The 9,992-nt window shown below is 36.2% G+C and overlaps 1 long non-coding RNA gene across 1 annotated transcript; it reads right to left on the reverse strand.

Moving 5' to 3' along the window:
• Window positions 1-6,181: 6,181 nt before the first annotated feature.
• On the reverse strand, window positions 6,182-7,648 carry LOC129946456 (uncharacterized). Its single transcript, XR_008781602.1, has 2 exons — window positions 6,594-7,648; window positions 6,182-6,522 (listed from the first exon to the last, which is right to left on the reverse strand). It is a non-coding gene; the product is annotated as an uncharacterized LOC129946456 (long non-coding RNA).
• Between the last annotated feature and the right edge of the window lie 2,344 nt (window positions 7,649-9,992).

Below are 9,992 nucleotides of genomic sequence, written 5' to 3' on the forward strand. Positions count from 1 at the left end.
TCAATCGATTGGATTTTGTTGCAAACTTCTAGTGGCGAAGTCGGGGATGGTTCATCTGAAGTCGGGGATGGTTCATCACCTTCACCATGTTTAACATTAAATGAATCGCCTTCAATAATCCGGTTATTTTTATTAAAATGCAATGTAATTGCCTAGTTTACTGAAATAAAGTATAAATCTATATTTTTCATAGAGAACAAAGTATTGAAGAAATTGAAGAAGGTGATGAAGATGCAGAAAAAACGCAAACTGCAAAAAGAAATCGAAATTTTCGCGAGGATTGGAAAACAACTTTTCCATGGGCAACAATGAAAAATAATAAATGCTTTTGTAAAGCTTGTGACAAGCCACTGGTGAATCACTCAAGCCACCTAACATTACATCAAAAAACCGATTCACATATTCGGAATTTAGAAAAGAAAAAAAAACAAGTTCAAATTGAATCGTTCATGAACCAGGAAAAGATACAGTTTCGGGAGCAAGTCCGCCTAGCTGAGCTTACTCTGGTGTTTTTTTTAATTTCACACAATTTACCATTTTTGCTTATGAACTATTTGCCGAATTTATTAAGAGAATGTTGTCCTGATTCAAAAATAGCGAAGTCAATACAATGCGGTAGAACTAAGGCGACTGAGCTGGCCGAAGTTTTGGGCAATAGAGCTAAGAAAAAAATTGTTTTGGATCTTCAAACTACAAAATTTTCTCTGATAGTGGACGAGACAACAGATTAGTCAAAGGTGAAGCAGCAAAGTTCATCATGCATCTCAACGTTAAGAACATTCAAGTCAATGGTCTCATTCTTTTGTATTAGTAGAGTTATGTATTTTTTTCCTGATATTGTATGCGAGTGCAACTTAGAAAAATAAGTTCACTCATTTTTACTTTGTTAAGTTAGTAACCTTTTAGTTCTCGATCCGTACAGGCCGACATCGATCCCTAAAATATAGTATAATTGAAATTTAGAAGTTTAGTGACAGCTATGTGCAGTGCCAGGTGTTAAGACGTGTCAATATGCAAAAGAGTGTTACAGATACATGAGGACAGTTCAACGGAGTTTATACTACATGGATAGTCTTCCGTGATATGTTCGAGGCAGCAGTATACAAGAAGATCTCGCCTGCCTTAAAGCTCTCATACTTACAGAAAGTGAATGGAATGATGGTGAATGGCAACTAACCGAGGAGAACTATAACGATACTTGGGAACGGACCACCTGCGTCAACTATTGGATCTGCCAGAGCTGCGCATACGTCCATGGCCAATGGCACTCATAAGGTCATAAGACAATTAAAGGCGTTGGGTCTCCCAGTCTTGACCCAAAAACAGCACTCCAGTGGATTGGATCGGTAGCCAGGCGACACACCAATAACAAGGCCAACGGACTCGCAACTAGAGACAAACGCCACAAACCCTCACATACAGGTCGTAAAGCGTACATTCAATAAATGATTAACAAATCATGTGAAATGCAAATGGAGTATGTAAGTCATATCATAACATCGACATTCCACTCCATTGCATTGATTTTCACTCAATAATAATAAGATCCGTATTTTCGTATTTTTAAGAAGAAAATGGGCAAACAGTTACAGTTTATGCAAATCGCTACTGTCACATGATTGAGACCTTCCTCCAACCAAACTTAAATCAGTTTACTAGGAACCACAAAGAAGTCTGGGGCCCTACTCTGAATTTCGTTCCGAAAGCGAAAATTTTCGAAAACGAATATTTTGTACTCTCTATTTCTAAAGCGGAATGAAATCTACTACTTTCAGAATGACACGTTTTTAAACGTCAAAATCATTCTAATACGGAAAATTTGTTTCTACATCTAATGCGATAACGGAATTGGGAAGAAAAGTTTTTGGAAAATCTTGATTATAATAACAAATAAGTTGAATTACAGGGAAAGAAATGTGCATACAAAGCAAAAAAAAAAAAACAGTTTGAGATGGTGGAGTTTATGAGTGCTCATCCTAATTTGGACAAGGGACATTTAAAAACCAAAAACTCCAGACGCCAAGCAAACATCCAACAATTTGTGGCATTCGTCACAATTGAATGCAGAAGGACCACCGATGCGGGATGGAGTCGCCTGCAAAAAAAGTAAGTTTAAGTGCCAAAACTATCGTTGACAATTAAAAATAAATATATCAAAAATATTTTCAGGTATGGGCAGATCATAAAGCTTATTTAAAGGCAAAGCTAAGGAAAAATAAAATTAGAATTTCAGGGACAGGTGGTGGACCTTCGAAGCACTGCTCGTTCACCCCTTCAGAGGAGCTGGTAATAACATTATTAAAAATAGACGAGTCCATAAGCAATACTGACCTCGAACAAGTAGTAGCTGAATCAACCGAGCCAGTGGACATCGAGGAGTACATGTGGAAATTCCAGTTCAAGCACCTGAAGGATAGAGCATCAACTCGGTCTACTCCCTGGGACAAGGAAAACCTTTTAAAAAAACAAGTAGACAACCAAATTGTAGTATAAAATTAAGGCAACTATCATTAATAATGTGTAATTCCCCTTATGTTTAGGTTTCAGAGTTTCGTAGCTAGATGTCGCACGCTGAGCGCGAAACTCTGAAACCTGAGACATAGAAGCGAGACAGAAGGTTGTTTGGCTCGCTCTCATAAAAATTTGTATTCTAACGTCTATTCTATTTCAACGGACGCGCCCAAGCCAGTCGAATTAGATTTGTAGTCTTTAAATAAGAGTTATATTTTAATAAAGAAATTATATACCACAACGTCAGGTGTGGGGTAATACACCAAAAGAAAACTAAATTATTGTGTATATTACCTCTTTTTGCGGATTTAAAGCCAGCTATGACAAAACTCAACAAAGCACAATTGGTTGAAGCACTTCAGAGCGCTGGAGTAGATGTGCCAGACACGGCTTCTCTAGCTCAACTTCGGGCATTGTATGAAAGTACAGTTACAGTGGCACCCCAACAACCTTCTGGTGAGTTAACTGAGAAAACTCCACCTTCTGCTGAGCTAACCGAGGAAACTCCACCTTCTGCATCTCCGAATGGAGAGAATACTTCCGAAACACTGGCCGCTTCTGATAACAGGCACAGTAATACAGCTTCTGATGTCCAAGACTTGGAAGAAGAACAAGAGCTGGCCAGACTTGAGCGTCGGAAAAAAATCCTTGAGCTAAGGAAAGAATTGGACCAGATGGAAGCGCCCACAACATCTTCGGTTGCACCATGGCGTGCAGTGGACTTCTCAGACATCGAAAATGCTGTTCCTGCATTCAACGGTGACGATCCATACAGCATCACTAAATGGATAGTTGACTACGAAGATGTGACCGACTCGCTGGGATGCGATGACCGATGCAAGTACTTGTCTGCACGCCGTCTCATGCAGGGAACTGCGAAAATGCTGTTACGCACGGTCTACGTTGACAACTGGGATTCTTTGAAGCAAATACTTATCAAAGAATTCGACCATAAGATGAGCAGACAGCAGGTCTATCGTCAACTGAGTGAGAGAGTACGTCGTCAGGGCGAGCCACTTCTTCGATATGTCATATGTATGCAAGAACTTGGGTCACATGCTGAAATCGATGAGGCAGAGTTGATCGAATTCATTATCGATGGTTTGAGGGATTCACCAGCAAATGTCTCTATTCTTTTTGCCGCCAAAACTATAGTAGAGCTCAAAAACCTCTTGCCACGATACGAAAAAAGAAGAGTTCCGAGGACTATGGTTGCTAGGGCAACAACTTCTGGAGGAAATATGGTTCCCTCAACTTCAGCATCAAACAACGAGCAGTCCAAGAGATGTTTTAATTGCTCAAAGTATGGGCACATCGCAGCAAAATGTCCAAAGGAGCAACGACCAGCTGGATCCTGTTTCAAATGTGCTGACGAGGGGCACACTTACAAAAACTGCCCTTATATTGTGAAGACCAGAGTTGGAGCCGTGAACCGGGATGCCCTACATGATGACACCAAGGAGCTGACTCAGAGTTTGGATGCTGTTCAGATGGTGAGTGTCGCCTTTATGACAAATAAGAATAAGTGCACAAAATTTATCGATTGTTGTTCTCTTTTGGATACCGGTAGTCCGATTAGTTTCATACGAAAGTCTGTTCTGCCTGAAGAAATTAACGTTCAAGAATCATTAACGTATTCAAGATTTAAAGGATTAGGAAACATTAAACTCTTTACGTACGGTACGATTAATTGTTATATTAATATAAAAGATAATTTAAATCTTGTTTCCCTTATGGTTATTCCAGATGAAGTAACTCCTATACCTTTACTTATTGGTCGTGATCTCCTTGAAATCTTTAATATAAAACTTAACATGAACTGTAATAAAGTTAATATAACTTCTGAGCAGTGTCAAAATGAAATTTGTTCGAATAAAGTTTTTCTTTCTAACCAATTGTATATGTGCACTTATTCTGATGAAAAAACCGAACCTTCAGAGTGTAGTCATTATAAGAACAACATAAATGATGTTTTTGGGAGCAGCGTATTAGCCGGTGAATTAAAGATACAACCTAAAGAACTTAGTGATTGCTTCAAAGACAAGTTGAATACATTTGATCATGATCGGATTAAGCTTAAAGACGATCTTGATGTGAAGAGAGAATACAATAATGTTGAGGTAGATAGTGATTTATTTGGCTGCCATGCTTTTGAGATTATATGGGATAGAAAAGATTATATAGATATTGATTCAAATCTTAGTTTAGACATTTCAAAAACTATTAAAAATATAGTATCTCAAAATTATTTGAATTTTGATAAAACTATGGTTTCACCAAAGGATTTTGAGATGCACATTAGACTTACATCTGATATTCCTGTTTGTTTTGCTCCGCGAAGGCTATCAGTCTCAGAAAAAGGTACTGTGAGTGAAATAATAAAAGACCTATTGGAAAAACGAATTATTCAGCCAAGTAGTTCTCCGTATGCTGCACCAATAGTTTTAGTTAAGAAAAAATCTGGTGAAACCAGAATGTGTATAGACTATCGAGCATTGAACAAACGTACAGTAAGAGATCCTCATCCAATACCATTGATAGACGATTGCATTGAATACCTGGAGGGGAAGAAGGTTATGACCTTATTAGACCTTAAGAGTGGGTTTTACCAGGTAAAGGTAGCAGCAGATTCAACACAATTAACATCTTTCGTAACCCCGAACGGTCAATGGGAATTTCTTAAAATGCCTTTCGGCCTTAAGAATGCGCCCAGTGTTTTTCAGAGATTCATAATTCAAATTTTTCGTGAATTTATAGACAGAGGAGATATAGTTGTCTACCTAGATGATATATTAATTGCTAGTAAAACTATTACTGAACATTTTGAGATACTTACTAAAATTTTATGTTGTGTAGCGAAGAATGGGTTGGAGCTCAACTTGTCAAAATGTCGCTTTGCATATTCGAAACTTGATTACTTAGGGTTTAAAGTAACGGAACATGGCATCCAACCTAGTGATTCCCATATTCGAGCGATTGCTCAATATCCTGTGCCTAAAGACAGAAAGAAATTGCATTCATTTTTAGGACTTTGTTCATACTTTCGCAGGTTTGTCGAATCCTTTTCAAGAATAGCAAGACCTCTTTATAATTTATTAAAAGCTGAAACTCCTTTTAGATTTACTTCCGAATGCGAAGATGTTTTTCAGACTTTAAAGGAACGGTTAACATCTCCACCTGTATTGGCAATCTATAGTCCAAGGAAAGAAACAGAACTGCATTGCGATGCAAGTTCATTAGGGTATGGTGCAGTTCTACTCCAACGACAAGAAGATGATAAATTACATCCGGTAGCATTCTTCTCTAAAAGCACCACTGATCAAGAGGCCAAATACCATAGTTTTGAATTGGAAACTTTAGCCATAATTTCAGCTTTACGTCGGTTCCGTGTTTATTTGCAAGGTATTCCTTTTACAATCGTAACTGATTGCAGTTCTTTAACAATGACACTGAACAAAAAGAATGTTAATCATAGAATTGCTCGATGGGCCTTAGAGCTGGAGGATTATGATTATAAGGTCAAACATCGTAGTGGTGCCAATATGAATCATGTTGATGCCTTAAGCAGATGTAATGTTATATCCGTTATTGACTCTGAGGATGTTGATTTCCAACTCAGAGCAGCCCAAAATCGAGATGTAAAGATTTTGGAAATGAAAAACAAACTATATTTAAAAGATAATAATTCGTTTTTAGTTCAGGATGGTATTGTCTTCAAAAAAAATAAAAATGGTAAACTTCGATTCTATGTCCCATCTGAAATGGAAACTAATGTTATAAGAATGATCCATGAGAAAATTGGGCATTTAGGTGTAACAAAAAGCTCTGATCAAATTGGCCGTCACTATTGGTTTCCGAATGTTCAGGAAAAAGTTGAAAAATACATTAAAAATTGTATCCGTTGCATAATGCACTCAGCACCAGTTCGATCTAATATACGCAATTTGTTCAATATTCCTAAGGAGCCCATTCCATTCCATACAATACACTTGGATCATCTTGGTCCTCTCCCTTCAATAAAGTCAAAGAGAAAACATATATTAGTGGTAATAGATGCATTTACAAAGTTCACTAAATTATACCCAGTTGTATCTACAAGCTCAAAAGAAGTATGTGCAGCACTAAGAAAATATTTTGAGTATTACAGTAGGCCATCAAGAGTAATTACTGATAGGGGAACCTGCTTTACATCACTAGAGTTTAGTTCATTTGTTATAGACCAGAATATAGATCATGTTAAGGTGGCAGTTCATTCGCCACAGGCCAATGGTCAAGTAGAGCGAGTCAATAGGGTATTAACTGGCATGCTTGCTAAGCTTTCGGAACCAATCGAGCACTCAGATTGGGTTGTTACTTTAACACAAATAGAATTCGGACTAAATAACACTATACATCGCGCTATTCAAAATACACCAAGTCAATTGTTATTTGGTATTAACCAAAGGGGAGTAGTAATCGACAAATTAACAGAATTTCTTGATGATAAACAATTAAGTCAACTGGAAAGAAATCTTGAATTGTCAAGAGAAAAGGCTTCAGAAGCAATCACTAAGATTCAGGAATATAATATTAAATATTTTAATGAGCATAATAACCCGGCACGTATATACGATGAGGGTGATTATGTAGTAATAAAAAATGTAGATACAACAACCGGTGTAAATAAGAAATTGGTTCCAAAGTTCAGAGGCCCATACGTTGTTTACAAAATTCTACCTAATGATAGATACGTAATACGCGATATCGAAGGTTGTCAAATCACACAGCTGCCATATGATGGCATTGTCGAGTCTCGAAATATTCGACTTTGGAAGAATCGAGACTCTGAAGGTTCGGTTGATTAAGGGCGACACCTACCATCTCATGATTATAACTTAAGACTTGTTTGTTTAATTTAATCGTGGGCGATCAAATTGTCAGATTGGCCGAGTTGTAGTATAAAATTAAGGCAACTATCATTAATAATGTGTAATTCCCCTTATGTTTAGGTTTCAGAGTTTCGTAGCTAGATGTCGCACGCTGAGCGCGAAACTCTGAAACCTGAGACATAGAAGCGAGACAGAAGGTTGTTTGGCTCGCTCTCATAAAAATTTGTATTCTAACGTCTATTCTATTTCAACGGACGCGCCCAAGCCAGTCGAATTAGATTTGTAGTCTTTAAATAAGAGTTATATTTTAATAAAGAAATTATATACCACAAAATGGAATATCAAAATTCAAACAAGATGGAGCCACAGCACACACTTCACGGCATTCAGTTTTAAAATATGGGAGATCTTCAATTCAATGAAAATAAAACATAGTCAAAAGAATATCATATTGATTGATTGATTAAACTAACTCGCCAACATTTTAGCGTAGTGGGTGTCGTCGCCAACCTCGTCGCCGAACGCGTATAAAAAATGAGGTGAAAGATCTCTTGCCTGTCGTCGTCAATCTAGTCGCCGAACGCGTATAAAAAAAAGCAAACGTCAAATTTGAAATAAAAGACTTAATTTCATTGGCTAGCCAATGGCAAGAGACCTTTTATTTTAAACTCTTGAAACAGACACGGGAATGATTTGAGTCGAGAAAGGAAGATAGAAGGCAGCGGTCGCAACACTTGTAAAATTACAAATTTATAAACGAGCTAAAATAAACTTAATTTAAATAAAGACAAACTGCTTTTCTTTAATATGCCGAGCTAAGGTTACACCAACAATAGGGCCATAATAAAAACAAACAAATATACACCGTCATTAAAGACTGCTGGACCAAGACCCATTACTATCCTTCAATACCAAAAGAGGCAACAAAAACATGATCTGAGACAAAAAAGAAAAACAACAATTAGTAATATTTATAGTAATAGTGCAATACTAGTATGTAAGCGTAGTAATATTTGTAACTGTTGCGGAAACCCGCATCCAGACACAAGATTCTCCTCTGGACGCATCCACCAGTTAACGCGCTCAAACAAAATGATATTTGCGGCTGAACGAGGGAAGGGAAAAGAAGCGGATAGAAAAATTAAGAAGACAGAAAAGAAGATAAAAAGCGACACTGAATTTTTTAGTGCTCTAGACTGAAAATTAAAAGTTTATATTTGACAGTAAAAAATAGATTTCTTAAAAAAGTTGTTTCGTGTTCTAGTATAAAAAACAATATTCTAAAAAAAAAACAATTTTATTTGCCTTCTTCAAAGCAACGATATATAAAGATTTTATTCCAAGAATAGCTCGTTGGTGGCTGAGAATGCAAGAGTACGATTGTCATAAAAATCTCCAACTAGTTGGCATACACCCTAAACTCTTTACGTATCTTAACTTAATTATCGGTCTGGCTGCTGCTTAACTGAACGAAGCTGTTTTCTACATACTTTATTTTATTGTTCGGTTGGCAGCTATATATTTTCACGTGCACAAAATTTTAAAAAGATAGATACAACGGCCAGATACTTGGAGATACTTGATTGGCAAGCTTAAACAAGAAAAGAATAGACTGTACTTTTAAACGCTCTCTTGTAACCAAGCAGTTTTATAATCTTTATATAATTATAAAATTTCTTAAAATTATACTTCAGTTTATAATATGTATGTACTTAACTCCTAAAATTATACCTAGTTTTCTACTTAAAGTTTAGCCCCTAAAATATACCTTGTAAATTACTGAAGTTTTATATTATTTTAAAATTTATATAATAAAAGCTTTTGTATTATTTTTATAGAATTCACACTTAGTTTCGCTAAGAAACTTTACTAATAGAAGAATTTAATTGATGTAAAACATGAAAAAATTAGATTGGATTTAACTGAAAAATATAAATAAAGATACGATTTATTTCAGGACATAATTTCTTTTACTTCATTTCGATTGTGATAAGTTGAGAGTCCCTCTCGGCTATCAAACCTTTATTCTTCGCTGAAGAATTTATTATTTTTGTTTTAAGAGCAGGCGAAGTATTATTTGTATTAGTCAGGAGTTCCTCCCGGCGGTATAAATATTTACCCCCCTCTTACACTCTTTATTATAAAGTATTTTAATACCTTTAAGATAAATAAAGTTAAATTGTTTAAAATCGGTTTTCTTTCTTTTTGTAATAATAAATTGATGGTCACAAAAAGAAGTGACAACGATTATGAAGTTCATCATCGTCCAGAGAAAATAATGGCACATGCAGAAAGCAAAGGAACCTGACGTCGTGAATATGGATGTTATGAAGATCAGTATTACCGATGACGATTGGTTATACACACTCCAGTTGCAGGATAAGGAAGTAGAGAGAATAATTGAAATCTTAAAAAGATTCGACCGTTGGCGTTGAAGAGAGGTTATAAGAAGTTTTAGTATTTTCTGTGCGAATAAAGAATTTAAATAAAATAAAATAAAAAATTAATATTTAAAAAAGGAAACCCAATCTTCTTCATTGAAATATATCCAATTAACAACCGCTCCACTTGCGCAGTTACGGGCGCTGTATCAAGATTTGGCTGGTCAGGAGG

The sequence above is a fragment of the Eupeodes corollae genome, chromosome 2 (assembly GCF_945859685.1).
Source record: "Eupeodes corollae chromosome 2, idEupCoro1.1, whole genome shotgun sequence".
NCBI classification, from domain to species: Eukaryota; Metazoa; Arthropoda; class Insecta; order Diptera; family Syrphidae; genus Eupeodes; species Eupeodes corollae.